Source organism: Pogona vitticeps, chromosome 5, assembly GCF_051106095.1.
Source record: "Pogona vitticeps strain Pit_001003342236 chromosome 5, PviZW2.1, whole genome shotgun sequence".
In the NCBI taxonomy this organism is placed as follows: domain Eukaryota; kingdom Metazoa; phylum Chordata; class Lepidosauria; order Squamata; family Agamidae; genus Pogona; species Pogona vitticeps.
This window is the reverse complement of record NC_135787.1, coordinates 57,679,092-57,699,121: the sequence shown is the minus strand read 5'-3', so window position 1 is coordinate 57,699,121 and position 20,030 is coordinate 57,679,092. Positions and strand designations below refer to the sequence as shown.

Genomic DNA, 20,030 nt, shown 5'->3' with positions numbered 1-20,030 from the left:
ACAAACTAACACTAAGATGTTTGTTGCATTTACGGTGGATTAGTCATTTCCACTGAGAAAAAATTAATTTTCTTGGTGAGAATCATCTTTCAAGTAACTTTTAATGGAATTCTAAATCAAATGCGCTGCGGTATTTGTTTTTATTTTATCCATTATTTTCAATAGATAGATGAGATTGATACTGATTGCCATTTCAGCACTGGCTTCTTTGATGGTAATCAGAATTGCTTAAACAAATCAAATGCATTTTGCTAGTATGATTTATTGGATACCTCTGAAAAAAGGCTCCTTCTGCCCTCGTCCCCTGTAGTTCATGCACTCCAGACTTTCAATAATTGTTATTTACTAGGATTTCTGTTACACTTCGTTAGATCTATTCATGCAGGCACAATTTACTTGAAGAAGTTTATAATTGAATAAAGCATACATAAAACTATAACTCATTTCCACACAAAGTTACATTAAATTTCTTTGGCAAGTACTTATAAAATGGTGTAGGAAAAATAGTGAGTTGTGGCCTTTTTCTGGTATTATTTTATCACCTTTAAATTAGAAATAACTAGAAACAACTGCTATTCAATAAGATTAAAGTAAACAGAGACCTTTCCTCAGCATTTACTATTAGCAATGTGTTCATAATATAATAAGGTTACTACCCTGTTTTCCCAAAAATATGACCCAACCTGAAAATAAGCCCTAGTATGATTTTTCAGGATGTTCGTAATATAAGCCCTATCCCAAAAATAAGCCTGTTAAGTGGAACCCCGTCCTCCACCATTGTGCAGCAACCAGAAGAAGATGACATGACTGTATTTGAATAAATGTAGATTGTTGTACATGAAAAAATAAAACATCCCCTGAAAATATGTCCTTCTGTGGGTTTTTGTTTTGTTTTGTTTTTTTGAGCAAAAATTAATATAAAATCCTGTCTTATTTTCAGGGAAAGATGGTATAAGATGAGGAAAATTTATGAATATAACATTATCAATGGCGGAAGGAAGCAGAGGCAAAGGAGCAGTCACACACGCACTCGGGTGCCTCTTGCCTCTGCCGCCATAACCCAATTGCCTCCTCCAGGGCTCATGGCTCGTCTCCTCTGGTGGCGGTGGCAGAGACAACAGCAGCAGCAGGAGACAAACATGGAGGCAAAGAAGCAGTCACACATGCTCGTGCGCCTCTTTCTGCTGCCGCCACCACCCACCCAATCACCTCCTCCAGTGGGACTGACAGGGCTCACCTCCAGCTCATGTCTGCCTTGTCTCCTCCCGTGGTGGAGGCAGCAGGAGGTGGAGGCAAAGCAGTCACACTAGAGGAGGTGATTGGTCGGGCAGCAGAGGCAGCAGTAGTAGCAGGAGATGTGGAGGTGGAGGAGTAGTTGCCCATTAACTTCTCCTCCACTTCCAGCAAGAGTCAAAATTAGGGGGTCGTTTTATACATTGGGGGGTCATACACATGGAAAAATATGATAGTTTATTGGTTTAGGGGATGGGAGCTCAACTGTGTTTATAAGGTTAACTTAGTTGGTCATGTTGCAACTTTCTTTCCTGTCTTGCTGATCCCTGCTGTTAAAGTTTTGTTATTTGGCTTGAACTGGTCATATGACCACAGTAAGTTTTGACTCACAGAATGAATAATAAGTAGGATAAACCAGAAGGGATGTAGGTGTTCCCAAGTACAATACATTAGAACTTTGTTCAACTTGGAGTTGAATCAAAAGTGTCTCTTGAATAAACAAAATGGATCCTTCGATTTGGATGGGACTGAAACCAAGTGGAGCCACTTGCAGATGCATTGCTTGGTAATGAAAATACATAAGTCAACCCCAGAGGAAAAAGAACATAGAACATGTTGGCACCTTAAAATTTTTTGCATAATTTTTGTGGACTTTAGCCCACTGTTGTACATATGTGGTACTACAAGTCTTGTTTTTCCTACAATGCATGGCTAACATTCTGAAATGAACTAACAAATGAGTTTACCCTGGGTAAATGTTTCACATATCAGCAAATTAACTTACACCAGCTTTGCCTGCTTTCTAGCACTGGGTGACAAGGACAAAAGTCCACCTTAACATAGCTAAAGCTGATTTTTATAATTTGAAAAATATTTCTTACAGTGTGGTGAATACAACTGCAACCAATGCATTATATGTGGCTTTTGTTCTGATGTCCACCATGTAGCCATGTAGTCATATCTAATTATAAGTTTGGCACATTAAAAAAATACCTTTAGGGTGATCTTAGACGTGACAGGTAAGGTATGTCCAAGTATGGATAGGACCATTTTCAGACGGAAAACCAACAAATCTGATGTCAAATTGCAACCGAAATAAAGAGGAAGCAGTACACCCCAAATCAAGATGGGTCCAATGACCTAGATGGGCCTATGACTCTGTAACCCTGTGTTGAGGTAGCTATATATAGCTTCTGGCACTGAAGAAATTTCATCATTATCATTCCATATAGCTACTCAGATATCTAGGGGGGAATCAGCATGTTAGCATGGATTTTTCCATTTGACCAGAGAATGCACCAGATAAGATTGGACCATCATCTTAGCTGAGAGTGAAACTATATTTTATGAGGATTAAGTATGTCATACAACTAACTCATTTGTCCTCTCATGATGAAGTTTCCTCAGAGATATGCCTCAATAATTACAGCTGCAAATTAAACATCTGCTTACATTGACAAAACAATATGGTGAATGCAAGGGACAGAGGGGAGGAAAACCAAAATCCTTATTTTAAAAAACCTGTTTAGGGGAGGACCCATGAAAAAAAGTTGATAAAGCTATGATCTAGATTAATCATGCATAGTTAGTGTAGCTTTGCCACAGCAGGCAAAAACTGAGTTTTCACTTAAATAAGAAATCCTATCCTTAAAAAAAGGAAAGTGGAGATCACGCTATTTTATGCTTTTAAAATAGAATAAAAATTGAAGTTAATATAATTAATTAGTTGGTATCACCTGCCGGTGGCTGACTTAAAAGTACTATGTAGCTTAACTGCCTCATTAAAAATCCTGAATGTGGAAGGAAGAGAATGATGCTAGTTGGGTACATGAATGTGAAAAGAAAGCCTATGGGACATTATCTAATGGCAGCAATTATACAACATGCAACAGGATGAAAGTTCAACAGCATAAATATTGATGGCAATTAGTGAAGAATTAAATGCACAGTTTAAAAAGGTAAGTGCCATATTAGAATTAAATACTTCAGCGGAAATATTGTTTGGAAGAACAAATGGAAAATTATCCCGTAAAGTGGTGCAGAATCGTAAATGCACCATTACTAAAAGGATTTGATCAGGGGTAAGACATAATGTTTACATTATCTCCCCTTGAGCTAAGAACACATAAGTAGGAATATAAATATTGCAACTAACGGAAGTGATATGAGAAAAAATAAGAGAGGAGAAAAGCCACAGAGAAAGAAAAGATAAGGAAATCCTGGTGTGAGAAACATAATCTTTCAATAAATGCATGAATCAAACTCTGAACACACACACACAAAATTTTCTTCAAGAAGCTCATGAAAATGTAGAATATGTCAGGACCAGACATTCATAATAATCTTATCATGCTTGGATATTTATATATCTAGGCTGGCTGAACACATGAACAGTGAGCTAGAATATCTGTTGATGGAGCTAAAGGTTCGGATTTAATTTCTCACTGTGCCTGTAGGAGAAGAGCTAACCTGAGTGGTCTCGGGTAAGCAAGAGCAGCTCTAGAAGTAAACAGCTTCTGCGTACTCTGTACATAAAACTCTGGAAATTGTCACCATAAGTCTACGTCAACTTGATAGTACATAAATATTGTTATTTATATAATCTAACTATATAACACTATGTCACATACCTCTTGTGACACCGACAAAGAATGATCCCTCATATGTTCATTTAAATATATGTATTTTCCCCATCTAATTCACAAATTATGTAGCCTATATTCATGTCTGTAGTTGGAAATTGCATTGGTAGTATTTTCAACAAAATTACTGGAGATGCAGAATCAATGTCAGTAATGCTCCTGGAAATCTCAGCTAAAACAATTTTGCCCTTCCTGCAGGGGGAAAGGAGTAAATGAGCTAAACCTGGTTACCAGCCAAAGTGCAAAGCTCCACCTGGTGATGCCTCAGCCAAAACTCTGATGATGTCAGGGTGAAAAGCCACATCCCTAAAGTCATTCAGTGTCCAGAGTCTCATTTCCATTCCATGTGGAAAACTAATGCTTTCCTTTCTGTACAAATAATAGAGTGGTTCAAATCCTGTTGCTTGTTGTAGTACGTTGCACTAGAGTAGGTCCATCAAATCAATGGAGATTAGGGGAGTCAATTCCTCTGTAATTTCCACTGATTCAAACAGACTATTCTAAATGCAACTTACTTTAACATACTAAGTTGCAGATCGAGTAGGCCGATTTGAATCAATGGAACATACAGAGAAGATGCCTCATGAAATCCCCACTGATTCATTGGGTCTAATCTACACCATGCACTATGCTAAGTAACAGGATTTTGGCCAGTCTCACAGAATGTCCTCAGTATGAAATGAAAGCAAAAAGTGGATTCGCCCCAAACATGTGCAAGATTTCAGATGAAAGGCATATAAACCTAAAAATACAGAAAGATAGGACTAGAGTTTGAAAAGTAACTAATATACAACTATTTACTTGTAGTGGGAGGGTTACTTTATTCTTGATTAGCCCACAGATTTCACCCTCATAATGTTAAATAACAGTTTATAGAAGAGGTTGCTTTGTTAGTCTATGCTAGCATCTCAGGCAAAAACAAAGGGGGAAAAAAGTTAGGAAAACAAAAATATTGTGGCCCCTCAAAGACTAACTCTTATATTTTAATGTGAGTTTTTGTGGACAAGTTCACGAGAAGCTTGTCTAAGGAAGTGGACTTGTCCACAAATGCTCACATTAAAATGCAGCAGTTAGTCTTTAAGGTGCCACAACACTTTTTCTTTCTTTATTATTTTTTTCTTTTTCTTGCCTGAAATGTTAAATAGGTTTTTCTTCCTTTTCTAAATGTAAAATAAAAAATGGATTAGATATAATTAAGTTGTTCAGGAGTTGCAAATGTTTGGTGGAGGATGTTGCCTGCTGATTTGAACCTCCACAAAAATGAAAAACAACTTTTTTTCCCAGAAGAATTTTTGTTCCTGCTCTTCAAGGAAAGGTGGGCTTTATTGTGCCCTTTTGTTACCAAAAAGGGAGCTCATGTTTGTAACCCATGTAAATTAAACACTCCACCTGTTGAGAAGGGAAATCATTTGTAGGAACATTTAAGCAACATTTCAAGGGAGGTTAGAGAACTTTATAACCAGTGTGCGTGAATAAACATTTTTTTTTAGACTAGACTGTCAGTGACACACATTTTCGTTTCAGAAAAATGATAATTTAATTGTGTATATTTGGTAACTATATAATGTTCCCTTCTATACAGAGGGAAGAAGGGTGAATGCATTCAAAGACGCACAATACTTTATAATAACAGAATTTTGCTGTAGTATATTTTAGCCTTGAAGTGTTGAAATGCTGAATAGTCTGAAGCCTTATTTTGTCTCTTGAAACCTTCATATTATTATATCTGATCAAATTCAATATCATACTACCACCTACCTTCCAATTTATCCCATTTTGTATGTCTGCCATAATTTGTTGAACACAGATGAAAAGAAGAAAAGCACGTAAAATGTTTCGGAAATTTCTCTGGTGTTTGTTGATTGTCAGTGGGCTTGATGTTGGCTTCAGGGCTAGAGTGTAACCACACACACAACCTGTTTTGGTATAAAATTTGGCCATAACAGTATTATTTACAATTACTGGCTGCTAATAGGTCTGTGCTGCCAAGAGACTGCCTGCCAATCATTCATTTTTGATCTGAGCATGTAATACATGGGGTTTTTCTCTGACAGATTTTAAGTTACAGTCATGCCCCGTTTAACGATTACCCTGTATAACGACAAATCCGCTTCATGACGATGTTTTTGCGATCGCAATTGCGATTGCAAAACGATGTTTTAAATGGGTTTTTTTCACTTTGCGAAGATCGGTTCCCTGCTTCGGGAACCGATTCTTCGCATTACGACGATCAAAACAGCTGATCGTTGGGTTTTTCAAAATGGCCACCAGGTGCTCAAAATGGCTCCCCGCTGTGTTTTTGGATGGATTCCTTGCTCTACAGGCACTGAAAATGACCTCGCCTATGGAGGATCTTTGCTGGACGGTGAGTTTTCAGCCCATTGGAACACAATGAATGGTTTTCAATGCATTTCAATGGGCTTTTTTATTTCGCTTTACGACGTTTTCGCTCTACAGAGATTTCGCTGGAATGAATTAACGTTGTTAAGCAAGGCACCACTGTACTCAGTTTCTTTGGTGGTGGGAATTTCCCTGCTGGAATTCTAAAAACAAATTTATATCCTTCCCAAATGTAATGCACTGCTGTCTTGTCATGATACCTGGCTAAGAAGCTGGTCATGAAATTTGCCTATGTGTATGTAATTAAAAGAGAGAGTACTGCATCAGCACTGCCTGGGGCCCGTACTGCTTCTGTCCCTGCCACAGCCTTTTTGCCCCGCTTCCGTCCTGTGCAAGGCCCAATCATGGAGGCCTGAGATGTGGGCTGCTGCCTTCCAATAATCCTTGTCCCATACACTGTCTGATGACAACTCACATGATGTTCCTGAGTCCTCAAGTCTACTCCTCTTCCCTTCCCTTCTCTTTATGTGTGTGTGGGTGGTTTTTTTATTAGTAAAATCAATCCGTGCTTATTAAACATTGTGATACATGGGTTCAGCTTATATTTATTTGTTGATACAGATTCCCTTCTCTTTTTTATTGTGTCCCTCCCTTCTGGAGAACGTTCACCACTGGAGGAATTCTCATTGGATCATGGTGCCTGGTGTCCTCCTTTCCTCCGCTTCTTTCTGGCATGGCCATTGCTTTGTCATAAAGCTCCTTCATCTGAATTGTGCTAGCTTCTGCCCGCTGGTGGGCCCCAAGCTGCTTGACCCTCTTGGCCAACATTCTAACTGTCTGAGACAAACTGAGCAGCACGCTATGATCCACCACCTATATTACACCATCCCTGACATTATCCGGGCCTTTAGACTGGGAGGTCTTTCTGGGATTCCCCACTGCTTTCTTGACTTTCTTTGTTCCCGCTGCCTTTGGTCTCACTGCAGCCCTCTTCCATCAAACCCTATTTCTGAAAGCACACATCACACGCACACACAAAGTCGTTGGCTCCTGTATTACACTTGCAAATTCTCAAATGCCACTGCTAGCATGCCTTTGCCGCCCTTTTTGGCCTGAAAGTTTGGGCAAGATCCCAAATACTCATGTCTCTATACAGATTCTTTATCCTTAGCTAACCTCTTTTTTTAAGCATTCTCTCTCTCTCTCTCTCTCTCTCTCTCTCTCTCTCTCTCTCTCTCTCTCTCTAGGTCCTTTCAAGGAGAAAGGTAGAGTGAAAATGCTTTATATAAATAAATAAAATATCTAGCTTGCTAGCTATCGGAGCTGAAAGGGTAGGACGTGGTCACCCCACTCCTTAAAGTCTTTATTTTATCCATAGTCTTCTTATTCTAATTATACAGTATGTCTTCATATGCTCCCTTTAATGTTTGCTTCCAGCCACCCCTCTCTTTTCTTCTTCTTCTTTTTAAATTGCTGCTTCTGCGTCTTCTTGCTCCTGCTTCTATTTTGAGGGATGAGGTCCTCTCCACAGCATTCTCTGCTGCTTCCTCACTTTTCCCTTGTGGACTGTCCTACTTCCGTGCACCCTTACATGTTACCACTCTGTGCCGCTGCCAATGCCGGTTTAGCTGCCATCTACTCTGCCTCTCTGTTTTGCCCCTTGTGGACTCTCCCCCTTCCATGTGCCCCACATCTTATCACTCCTCGCCACTGCCTGTTTGGCCACTGTCGCCTCTGCCTTGGTCACATGTGCAGTCCTCAGTTGTTGTAGTTGCTGGGTCCTCACCCTAGAAGCTCAGGAACACAAAAGAGTTCTGAGGTGGGCTGTAAATGGTTTTAAATTCCCCTGCTGACCAGACGTGACAGCCCAGCACCTCAGGTCTGTCTTGGGAAACTGCTCTCACCCATCCTTAACGTTTCCAGAAAGCAGAGACAGGCCTTCCTGTAGTTTTGAATAATCTCCAGCATCTATGAACTTTTTATGAATTTCATGTATGCCTGGTTTGAACAGCATTACTTTGGGAGTTTGGAAAATATGCCCAAAGAAGAAAGAAAAGAGACAACAGCACTGTAAACAGTTCAAAGTAGGGATGTAGAGGGTGTGCTGGGGGAAAAAAAATCTTGTTCTCTGTGATTATCTGAATCTTGCTATGGCAAGAGTCCTTGCTGAGACATTGCCCTACAGCTGCAAGATTTCAGGCTTCCCATAGAAATGAGGCCATTTTTGTTTCATTCTTCATCTGTTCTTTTGCACAAAGTTCTAAGCAGTCTAATGCTTTTCCAGGAAATCTTGGGGAGGAAACGCACAATTATATGCAGAAAAGATTATAATTCTGCACAGATTGGTATCTCTTCCGGGGAGGGGAGGAATGACCACGCAACATCCAATAAATCCTGCAGAGAAATCACTTGCACAGAGAAATTTGATTGTGATGAGGACAAGAAGGATTTTTTTCCTCAGTTTCTCACCAAGAGTGAGAGGCTGCAAGACTCCAGTCCCTAATTCAAAGATACTAGAACGCTTGCAGATGAAGAATTGACTACTTAATCAAATTACATAAAATTGTTGGAGATCCATGCAATCAAATTACATGAAATTACTCCTTTCTAAAAGCTTCTTTCTCTTTCACTTAGATTCACTCAAGCACTTGTTTCTCGGCCACTGTACTCAGCAGCCCTCCTTCAGCTGTCTTTTCATGTGCTTTCCATGCATAAGGTCTCCTGTTGAGTTCTTAGCATTATATGTCAAGAAAAAGGTTGCAGAAAACAGGAAAAAGCTTTGCCTGAGATGATGATGAGCGGCTATTGTCAAAATAGACAATAACATGGGCCAGTATCCTACTGAGTGTCTTTTTTTCCTCAGTGGAATGTTCCAATAGCTTAGTAACTCACAATTGCATCACTGACACAAACATAGCCATTTTGCAAGCTGTGATCTCAGTGAAGGAAACCCATCCTCTGCCTGGATGAATACAGTGCTTGGATCAGTGGAATGAACCCACGTGAGTAATATTAGCAGAATTTTCCACTCAGCAGAACTCTATGGGATACCAGCCCATCTCTTCTTGAGGATATGCCTCAGTGACACTTGTTGCTTCTCTGTTATTAGCTCCCAGTCATTCCCTATAAATTCAGTAAAGTTTAGACAAAAAAATTACATTACCAGTAATGATAGTGCTGGGAGGGGTCAATGGAAGGCTTGGTGCAGACAGGGAGGGAGGCATTGAAGGATGCAGCCTCCATATTTCTATCTTCGAACATGCTTCTCCCTGCCAGTTTTTTTTCAGAAACATGAACTGCAACCCCCCTCCCCTTTTCCTAGATCCTAAGCATTGCAGTTAACTGAGCACAGATTGCTATACTAGCTGTTTAGCCACTTATTATGTGCTCTTGTTTTCAAAACTCAATTTTATTGCCTGCATTTATGAGAATGCTATAGAAATCTAGGGACAGGGGAAATTTTCATTTGGTTTGTATTTTAAGAAGCCCTTCCCAAAATTCTTCATTCATAGAAGGGAAAGAACTGGAGTGGAAATATTTTGAATTTTGGAGAAAGTGATTAGAACATCATCAGAACAGACATGGATTCCAGAGCAAGAGGGTAAACAAACAAACAAATAAATAAACAAATAAATAAATAAAATGGAAAGACATTATATAGAGCAGTGGTTCCCAACCTTGGATAACCCAGGTGTTCTTTGACTGCAGCTCCCACAAGCCTTCACCCCTAGCTGTGCTGCCTGGAGTTGTAGTTTAAGAATACCTGGGTAACTCAAGTTTGGGAATCACTGCTATAGAGCAATGTGACCAAAAGATGATACAGTATAGGTCACAGATATAGGTCACAAACAAAACAGAACTCGGGAAACTGAACCCAGTTTACAAATATCTCCTGATTGATTTTACTCAGTTTTTAAAATATTCCCTTTCTCTGTTTCCCTCTGTGTGTTATGTCTAATGATATATTGTACAATTGAAATGTTTTTTAAAAAGTTATTAAAATTGTCAGCTTCTCCCACTGCTCAGCTCCTGCAAGGCTGGGTTTGCATTCATTTGTAGATTATCTTGTTTGTGTTGCCTATTAGGGTTGCCAATTCTTTTTTTTTCCCCCTTTGTAGGGGAAGGAAGAAGGTGCCTGTTAACTTTAACAGCTATAGGTAGAGAGCTAAAAAATGGTTCTCTCTTGCTGTATAGGTGGCATTTTACCAATGCAAATGGTCAAGAGCTTTACTTGTTTATAGTAAGAACTTCCTAACTTTTGTAAACTTCGACATAAATGACTGGATATAATGTGCTTGAAACTAAGAGAAACTAAATATACCCCACAGAATTCAACATACTATATGATGTTATTCTTATATTATAAGATATTTTATAATAAGTTATTTTATTATATTTATATTGTAATTATTTTACATATAGTTATTTTATTATATTTATATTATTATATTAGAAGTTATTTATGTTATACTATATTTATGTTATTCTTTTGCTTTTTCCTTTATTTAGTGAATAGCTGTTAAGCAAATATATTCCTATATTTTCACAAAAGCAAATGAAAACTATACGTAAAACTTTCAGATAATTTGCCAAGCTCCTCAGATCAAAGCAGCCCAAGGTAATAATATGACACTCTTGACAATTTGGGAATAGTACTAAGACACCAAGTAATGTTTATTATTATGAAAAAAATATTAAAAAATATCTAGATATTAAATTAAATAGCAACAAAGATTGCTAATATAGATAACATAAGCATTAAATAGCCCCAAAATGTTATACTTTATTTATTTTTATATAATTGTATACTTAATATAACATAACAATTATGCTTTATGAATGTGGTTCAAAATAAAGTTATTTAGTTAAAAGTGGGTGGAAAAGTGACATGTCAGCAGTGTATAAAGAAGGAAAATTTTAGAAATACCAGCTGGGTTCTCTTGCTTACCTATTCAAAAATGCAAGAACAAAGGGAAATCAATTATTAAGTTAAGAGGGAGTGAGACTTTGAACATGCCAAAAAGACAATTTAACCACTACTTTCAGTGTCTATCCTAGAAGTGATTTCTTTAGACTATATTTGAGACAAAAAAGAGACAGATTAAAAAAAAAAGAATAAGGGAAGAATAATGTACAGTTATATTATTGTTGGAAATAATTCATATGATAATATGATGCCAGGAATCTTTGATTGAGGTGAAATCCTGAGCACACCCTATTAGTGTTCGCCACTTCTGCATAAATTTGCTTCAAAATTGCATGACAATAGCCACTGGAGAAAACAGAGTACTGTACATTCACTTTATGTCTATCTCTTTAGAATGACACATCAATCAGAGAGATCAATCCATTGTAAACAATGGTTGTGAGAAATACAAAGTTAGGGAGGAGATAGTTGTAGATAATGGTACTTAGCATGGGGTAAAACACTGGGTCCATAATAAAACAGGCATGTACAGAAGAATACTAGTAATGTAATTACTTCAGATTAATAACACGTAACATTCTTTTGGAAGTCTTAACTCAGAGGATTTGGCAAGCAAACCTTATTAGTATGGCAGCATATTTAAGACTCATGATGAGAAGGCTTTGCTAGATTTCTTTTATAATGAAACCTCCTATAAACGAGCTAATTTGGGATCTGTTCAGACTGGTCCAAATTAATTTATTTTAAAATCCCAGGCCTTTTGCTCTTTGTTTGGACCCCAGTGCCAAGAATCTGAGAGCCTGCAGGGTCACTGGCCATGTTGTGTGGGAAACTCAGAGATCTGCCATTCAAAGATCCTAAACTTTACTGCCATGATCTCATGAAGAACATCTTGAGACTGGAGGCTTCCCTCATTACTGCAAGATACATATAAACTTTAATAACTCTGGTCTTCCCCTTTCCACCTAGGTCAGTCTGGTAGCTGAAACAACAAGAATAGTTAACACTTCAGCTTCCGTTAGGTGGTGTGTAGCTGAATTACCTGTTCTGAGATGTGAAGTTAAATATTTCAGGGTTTGGGGGAGGCTAACCACCAAATTTCAAGAGGTGATTCACTTGCTGATTACAAGCCACTAGTGCCTTCTGAATCCTTGCTTAGTGCCCACAATTCTGAAGTCCGAAGAAAGGTTATAGCAACACTTGCCATTCTCATTGCTATATCACCAATACAGTGGTGCCTCGCTGTAGAACGAAATCATCATCAAGCGAAAGTAAAAATCTCATTGAAATGCATTGAAAGCCGGTTCAGTGCATTCCAATGGGCGAAATACCTCAGCATCCAGCGAAGATCCTCCATAGGGCGGCCATCTTCCAGTGCCTGTATAGCGAGGAATCCATCGTGCAACACAGCGGGGAGCCATTTTACACAGCGGGCGGCCATTTTGAAAGCCCAACGATGAGCTGTTTTGATCGTCGTTAAGCGAAAAATCGGTTCCTGAAGCAGGGAACCGATCATCACGAAGCGATTTTTCCCTATTAAAACATCGTTTTGTGATTGCAAAAACTTCATCATTAAGCGATTTCCTCGTCTAACGAGGTAATCGTCAAGCGGGGAACCACTGCATGTATGTTTTTACAGACAGTGGAAGGGACAATTAAAAGAATTGTGAACTCAAAAGCTGATGCAAGAGGAGAAGTCTTTATGAACCTCTCTGGGTGTTAAGATGTTCAGGACAGGACTTTCTTTTGGTCCCACCAGCCTCATAGGTGTGTTTGGCAGGGACCTGGGGAGGGCCTTTTCTGTTGCTGCTCCCAGACTTTGGAATTCCCTCCCATAGGAGGCCACACTGGTCTCATCTTTGCTGTCCCTCTGCAAGCAGACAAACACATTTCTGTTTAGGAAAGCTTCCCTTAGTGACTGAGTAGTGTTTTTTTTTTTTTAATAGATTGTTGTACCTTACTTCTTTCAATGTGTTTTTGGTGTTGCTTTTGTTTACCATTTTTAGTGTGGTATTTGTTTTATCTTTTAAAATATCTATATATTTAATGATTTTAGCTTTAAATAAGGCCTTTTAATGATGTAAGCTGCCTTGGGTCCTCTTTATGGAGAAGGCCAGGGTAAAAAAAATTTAAATGAATGAATAAATAAACTCATAATAAGTCTGAAGTTCAGAAAGTTGATATTACATTGCAAGCAGTCCAGAGGTTTGAAATGATAAAGTAAGTTAGTTCCCCAGTGTTGAACTGAAAGCTGTGTCTTTAGAATACTAGAAGCACATGCTATATAACTGCTGTAAGAAGCATGGCATAAATAAATACATGAATATTAATTCCAAACCATGTGAAAAGGGAAGTGTGAATACTGATCTATCCTTGCTTTCAGTAAAAGTAAGACAACGGAACTAAGCTTATCAAATCAATTGTATACAAGGAGATCAATAAACATTTCACCAGTGTCAGCTTCAAGAGAAGGGGTGAATTAATTTATTGTAAGAATCCACACTCTGAATAAAAAGATAGTACTGATTTTTTTATTTTATTTTTTTTTACTCTGCAATGATCAGGATATATAAATCTAAATTGTATAATTATAATTCAGGTGGAATGAAGACTTTTTTCTGAAGCTGTCGGAGTTTAAGTGGTGTATTCATCTGTTCCATAGGCTTATTTTTTCAAGAACCAAAATAGCTCAAAGCATGCTTTTCTCTTATCTTAAAGGGACATTTATAATCCATGTTTATTCAGATGATTTTTTTAAACTTATGATAATTTATAGAAGGGAGAAATTTCATTCATGCAAGAGTAGAATACAATGTATATTTACTCAGAGGTAACTCCAAGTGAAATCAATAGGATAGACTTCTAAGTATCCAGAGAAATGAAGCCTTACTTTCATTTCCTCTTGTCTCAAACTGCAGTTGTCTGTGCATTTATTTATGACATTGGCATCTATTTCTTCTCTATGAGGGAGTCACAAGAACCCTTTGAACTGTGCTAGGCCAAGTGAGAGTAAAGAACTATTAGAAATGAGTGATTGTTTTAGAACTAGGAATAGTTGAGAAATGTCTTTCTGTTTGGTTTACCAAAATTTGCAAAAATATCAAGTATGGAGGGGCATAAGCCACAAACCATAAGTTGTGTCAGAAGGTTCTAGCTGATGATCCATCAGCTTAAAATGGAGCAACAGCTAGAATCACAGCTGTGAGACAAAGTAAGATTCAAAGGAAAATTAAGAAGACAGGATCTAAAACTGACAGAAAATTGAAGGACAAACCAGGACATAAGATCACGGAAAAATGAGGAGATGCATGGGAATATACCAGAGCTCAGGAACCATTTTGCATACAGGCAAGGTTTGAGCAAATCTGGAAAGCCTCATATAATGCTCTCAGGACCAGAAAATTCAAACTACAGATTTTGTGTTTAGGTCCCACCTATGGACCAAGGGTCCTGATTTCCAAAATAATGTTGCACTATGCAGTTATGTGGTTTATTATATGGGAAGCTTGACATCTGAAGACCATCATCCAATTCAATTAATCACAGTTCAATACTATTCCTGTTATTTATTTGTTAAGTCATGTCCGACTCTTCGTGATCCCATGGACCACAGGATGCCAGGTCCTCTGCCTTCCTGAGTTGGGTCAAATTCATCTTGGTAGCTTCAATGACACTGTCCAACCCTTCTCCTCTTGCCCTCACACTTTCCCAACAACAGGGTCTTTTCCAGGGAGTCTTCTCTTCTCATGAGATGGCCAAAGTATTGGAGCCTCAGCTTCAGGATCTGTCCTTCCAGTGAGCACTAGAATACTGTTCCTAGGTTACCCTATTCAGATACAGTTGGTAGACATTGCAGATACATTTCCTAATTGTCCTTTAACTTCTGAAAGTGTTAATAATTTTGTAGTCAGGCTTGATGGAAAAGCATTCATTTCAGGAGAAGCATCTGATTGCATGTAAGGTCTGTGTGTAAACATACCATATGTTACGTTCTTTAGGGGTTCAAAGATATGAACAACTTCCATAAAAACAGTATATCCAATAATTTTAGTTAACATGTTGATTTGGAGAGTCAAGATACAATAAGAACTGAATTGATAACTGAAAATGCAGCATTTAGTATCAGGACTCCAATTGCTGCTTACTATAAGTAGTGAAATGACTAACCAGTTTTTTTCCCCCAATATAAACTCAGACCTACACTACTACTATTTGTATTTCCATGTTTTGTCTGTTACTCAAGATCAAATGCAACCTCTCCAGATTACATCAATACAGCATGTGTGTTAACAAGAAAAATAGTCCAAATAATTAATGACCAAGAAAAACCAAAAAATCAATGTCTGGAATCCTCTTGTTTGTGTTGTAAGTTGAATAAGAGTAAGCCTATTGAATTAGTTGGGATTTGGGTGGCCAACTCCTCTGTAGGTTACATTGATTCAAGTGGGCCTATTCTAGTTGTGACTTACTTTAGTGCAAGTTCCAACTAGAATAGGCCCATTGGAATAAATTGCAGTTACAGATGATTTGACTTGCCAATTCCCCGTGAGTCAATGAGCCTACTCTAGTGAAACATAGTACAGTAAGCAACAGGATTTTAGCCAATGAAAGTTAGCCTACTCCCAAACCTATTTACAAGGAGGAGGGCAATGAATCTATACAAATGGAAGCAATCTAATTCTAATTAAAGCACAATTATACATTATAATATGCCCTGAAATTATACTGTGAATTTTTATAGTGCCTTGTATAGTGAATCCTTTGCTGTAAATGTGCTGTAAACACATAGGATCATATTTTAAATATCAATTTGTCATAGGCTTCTTAACCTTCTGCTGCACTTACAATGTGCTTGAGAATTAAACCCATTAGTTTAATAACCATAATTAGTCATGATTATCCTAATTAGGACATTAGTTAATGATCTCTCATTTCACTGTTCTTGGTTGATTTAATGAATGAAATATTTATGTCCGTAAACATTTTCTGCTGGAAGCACCTTATAACTACTCTAAATAGTGATAAAAACTATGTTGGGGTTGCAATCAGTTGCTGTTGTTGCTGTTTTTAAGAAGGAGCTGGCTAGATAACTAAGTGAATTAGGTATCTAGTTGGGAGTTTAATTCCCCACTGTGCATCCAAGAAAAGCCAGCCTGTGTGGCCTTGGGTAAGCTGCACATTCCCAGGATGCCCAGAAAAGAAGGGAATGGAGATGTATGATTTCCAATCTTAAAAGGAAGGTACTTCAAAATGCCAGATGCAGGGGAGGAGTATCAGGAGACAGGTATCGAGTTGTCTCATGTGGTCCCAGAGGTGTCAGGTGGGGCCACTGTGAGATACAGGAAGCTGGACTAGATGGGCCCTTAGACTGATCCAGCAGGGCTTTTCATATGTTCTTATGTAATCCTATTTGCACCATGAAAGCAGAAGCCCCTGACGGGGCCAGATACGTAAGGGTATGACCAGTCTGGGGATGGGCTAGTTTACCCCAGCAAAGATGTTATCTGATCACCATCTTTAAAAGCAAACCAGTCTTTCCCTGCAGTGGACCAAACACTGGGCTAAACACCTCTGTAGTCAGTCTGCATGAAACTGTATGGGCAGGACTGAGCTGCAAATCTACTTTCACTGGTTACTGACACCACCAAAGTCTGTGTTTTCCCCCCAGCAAAATAAAAAGGAACTCTTGAAAGTGGTGCTTCGACTTACAAACTTAATCCGTCCCAGAAAATGTTTGTAAGTTGAAATGCTCATAAATTGAAGCACTATTACCCATTGAAATGCATGGGAACAGGATTGATCCATTCCAGCATGTAAAAAAAAATAACAAAAATATACATACATAAATAAAAATAAACAGAGCAAGTCCCACGCTGGGACTGCAAAAATAATTTTTTTAAAAAAATCCAAAAATAAACACTGGAGCAAGAGCTGGGAATGCAAAAAAGAAACAAACAAAAAAGAAACCAAAAAACAAAATTGACCCTCAAACCCCACAACCGACAAAACAAAAGTCACCCACCCAAAACTTTTTTAAAAAGCAGCCTCTTACCAGTCCTCAGCCTCCCGGGCTTCCACCACTGCTGCAACTGCTGCCTCTGGGAGTGCTCCCTCCAGCTGCTCATCTCCCAGTGGGTTCCAACAAGCCCGGGGTCGGCACTCCTCACCACCTTCCATGATGCCTCCACTGCTCGCCGGGGCGGCTGTGTCGGTCCTTCATGCTCCTCGCTGCCCTCCATGGGCCGATGGCTGAAATTCAAAGGGCGGAGGGTGGCGAGGTGCACCAAGGACTGACATGGCTGCCCCGGCGAGCAGCGGCAGCATCAGCCCGCGGAGGGGGCTGATGCCAACCCCTGCCTTGTTGGAGCCTGTCGGGAGGCAAGCAGCCAGAGGGAGCACCTCGGCCAGGCTCAAGCCTCCCGGCTTTGGGCCACCCCCCGCAGCCGCCACCGGTGGCCTCTTCGCCACCAACAGTTAGTAAATTTAAATTTCCTGCCCTTTCCCCCTGCCTTTTTGTGTTTGTAATTTTGCAAGCGGAGCTGCTCGTAAGTCGAAATGTTCGTAGATAGGGGCATTCTTAAGTCGAGGAACCACTGTAATTAGCAGCAGGCTTCCACAGATGGTGACATCACTCCTGTTGTGCAAGCAGAGCTATGCAATAAAATACTGACCAGTGTTTACTCTGCGTAGCAATTATATTCAAAAACCAGTTTTATGTTGCTCCTTGTTTCTCAGGAACCTCATTGCTATTAACATTATCTTGCTTCAGCCATGTGACTGATTTGTTGAATTGATCCTTGCAAACAACTGAAATCCTGTTGCTTTGTCAACTTAGATTAGACCTATTGAATCAGTGAGAATTTGGTCTACCACATTCTATTGATTCAAATTGGCCTTCAGTAGTGCCTCGACTTACGACCACAATCCGTTCCAGAAGATGGAACGTAAGTTGAAATAGTCGTAAGTCGAAGCATCCCATAGGAATGCATGGGAACACAATTAATCCATTCTGGCCAATAAAATAAAAATAGCCCCCAAAAATAAAATAAAAATAAAACACTGCAAGCCCCATAGGGTTGCAAAACAAAACAAACAAACAAACAAACAAACAAACAAACCCCAAAATAAACAGAGCAAGCCCCACTCTGGGACTGCAAAAAACAACAAAAAACAAAAACAAAACAGAAACGTAAAACCCCCAGCCATACCCCACCCAGAACAGTTTTTTAAAAGCAAAAAAAGCACCTTACCTTACCAGGCCGTCCGAAACCTCCTCCAATGGCACTCACTCCCCTGTTGCAGCCAAGGTGGCGGCAGTGGGGCCAGCCATGATGGAGAGCGAGGCTGGGGTGAGTGGCCAGAAGTCCTGGCCAGGAAGAGCCTCTCCTTCCAGTGGGGCACAGGTGCGACCACGATGACAGCCTGGCTCCTGGGCTGCTCTTGAGGGCTCCTTGCCACCCTCCCTGTGGCTGATGCCACCACTGCTGCTGGTTCACGGTCCTCGGCATGTGGGTGGAGGGGACCTGATCCCGGAGGAAGGGTCCTCCTGCGCTTCCTGCTCCTCCTCCCTCTGGGATCAGGGCCCCCTCCACCCCCATGCTGAGGACCAGGACCCAGCAGTGGCGGCGGAATTGGCCCCACAGAGGGTGGCAAGGAGCCCTCAAGAGCAGCCCAGGAGCTGCCCGCCGATGGAGGAGAACCACCCCCACATAGCCGCTGTTGCCACTGCTGCTGGCTACTGGTCCTCGGCATGGGGACGGAGGGAGCCCTGATCCTGGAGGAAGGGCCCTCCTGTGCCACCACCTCCTCCTTCCTCCGGGATCAGGGCCCCCTCCGTCCCCATGCCGAGGCTGAGGACCTGGACCTAGCAGCAACAGCGGCATCGGCCCCATGGAGGGTGGCAAGGAGCACCAAGGGACAACCTCTCCTCCCCCCCTCTGCATCCCTTCCCCAGTAAAAGTTAAAGTTAAAAGTTAAAGTGTAAAAGTTAAAATTTTCCCTGACCCCTGCTCTAACCATTGGGGCTAAAGAGCTACAAAGAAGCAGCCTCTTCGCCATCAACGATTATCTATTTGAATTTCCCACCTTTCCCCCCTGCCTTTTCCTGGTCGTAAGCAGAAGCTCCAGCCGCAAAATTTTGCTTCAACTTGCGGCTGGAGCTGGTCATAACTCGAAATAGTCGTAAGTAGGGACAGTCGTAAGTCGAGGCACCACTGTACTCTGGGTGCAACTTACTTTAGTATGCTTACATTCCATGCTGTAATCTTCACTTACTGCTTTAAATCTTTTATGCCACTAACGAATGCACAGGAGCTATGCCAGGAAAAAACATGAATACACTCATACCAAACCATCCTAGAAAATGGCATGCAAATTTTGTACTGGACTTATGTTCAGGTGCATTTCATTCAGAAATAAATTATCATCATGTGAAGTCCAGATAGATCAAATCTATATTATTATTATTATCACAGTGGGTTGGGACTGGGATTGTTTTACATTTCCATGACTTGTGACATTAAAGAAATAAACTACTTTCTTGTCTTTTCTGAGAGAATGACCTTTCCTTTTAAATGAATCAATATGTCAGAAAAAACAAAATCTACCAACCTGAACAGCATGGATATTTTATGGATCCAGAGGTCAAATATTCTTTCAGATTAAATAAATGAATGCACCAAGTTCTAAACTTCTAAGAAAACTTTTTAAGATTATTCTTTTTATCTGGAATATCTCCACTGCCCTTATCTATCTTCTTTTATTCTAAGCACATTTCTTCACCAAAATAAAATAAAATAAAAATCTAGAAAACCTGGGCTTGGAAGATAAATTAACTTAAGAAAATTCATGGAAGTTTCCAGTCCTTTCCTTTTTTCACTTCCCCCCTC

At 39.8% G+C, this 20,030-nt stretch overlaps 1 long non-coding RNA gene across 1 annotated transcript in view; it reads left to right on the top strand.

Annotated features, from left to right (window-relative positions):
- The first annotated feature begins 679 nt into the window (after positions 1-679).
- The window catches only part of LOC144589399 (uncharacterized), a 1,017,889-nt gene continuing 998,538 nt past the window's right edge, over positions 680-20,030 (top strand). Inside the window, exon 1 of the long non-coding RNA XR_013545483.1 lies at positions 680-716. This is a non-coding gene — a long non-coding RNA (uncharacterized LOC144589399). The remainder of the gene's footprint in view (positions 717-20,030) is intronic.